This window comes from Ananas comosus, linkage group 13, assembly GCF_001540865.1.
Source record: "Ananas comosus cultivar F153 linkage group 13, ASM154086v1, whole genome shotgun sequence".
In the NCBI taxonomy this organism is placed as follows: Eukaryota; Viridiplantae; Streptophyta; class Magnoliopsida; order Poales; family Bromeliaceae; genus Ananas; species Ananas comosus.
In genome coordinates, this window is record NC_033633.1 from 1,145,183 (window position 1) to 1,146,469 (window position 1,287).

Genomic DNA, 1,287 nt, shown 5'->3' on the forward strand with positions numbered 1-1,287 from the left:
GAAATTAAGAAGTGAAGACTCCGCTCGGATAACCTCTCCAACGAACCCTTATAAGTAGTACGAGTCTTTTCAAAATATTGCACTGGTTTACCAACCTTATTGCACTTTCGTTGCACATGTTTTAAATCGATTGCACTATTATTTATACCCATCTCCATGAACGAACATCATACCACATATTATCCTTGCACTTACGATCTGCTTTGAAAATTATTGTATCTTGGTTGTGTTTATACACGACCTGCAACTAACAACAGCGGCTTCATTATTATTTTGAGGATATTATTTTGTTTATGTTAATGTTAATACTACTATTTCTAAGGTCTATGTCTGTTAAAGGTAATATGTCAACAACCACGTGCTATGTAGAATGCGTTCATATATTCTGTCGAAGCCTTTTCATGCGTTATAAAACCTGACTTTCGGTAAGAACAGTTTGTACAATCGTCCATAGGGACCCCTATGTAACGCTCTCGGAAAAGCTCCTGCGCGCGGGCGACCTCCAGCGCCGCCGCCGTGCTTCTCTGCTTGCCTGACTCTTAGTCGCTACATATGTCGCCGACTCATTGCGATACCCGCAGCAACGTCCTGACCCCGACAGCTTCGTCTTCATTGGAATGGTAGCCCGTATAATTTGCAGATACTATGTTAGACTCTCTCTCTCTCTCTCTCTCTCTCTCTCTCTATATATATATATATATATATATATATATATATATTGAGAGAGAGAGAGAGAGAGAGTTCAGCTACTATATTCTTATGAGTATAGTTCTTTTTGCACTCATAAATTTTCGGACGTTAGATCTATCATTTTGATTATTTTTATCCGTTTCATCATACTATTCAACCAGTCACTCATTTAACTTTAGGAAACTACTATTATTCTAATCGAAGACTATTATTATCCTAATCGCACATTCTTTTATCTAACAGCAAAAAATTTATAAATACAAAATAGTTTATACTCATAAGAGTATAATAGCTCTACTATATATATATATATATATATATATATATATATAGGGCTAGAATACTTTTACAAGTATCACCCAAGTGATACTTGTGTGTTTTTAGCCCTTGGATGGAGAGATGTGAGGTTGAGATGATGGTGGTAGGTGGTGGTAGGTGGAATAGTATTTGATCCAAGGGCTATGTGTAATCAAAAAGTAAATCCAATGGCTAAAAACGTGATAGCAACATGGGGATGATACTTGTAAAAGTATCCTAGATCAACTCTATAAATATATATATATATATATATATATATATATATATATATATATATAT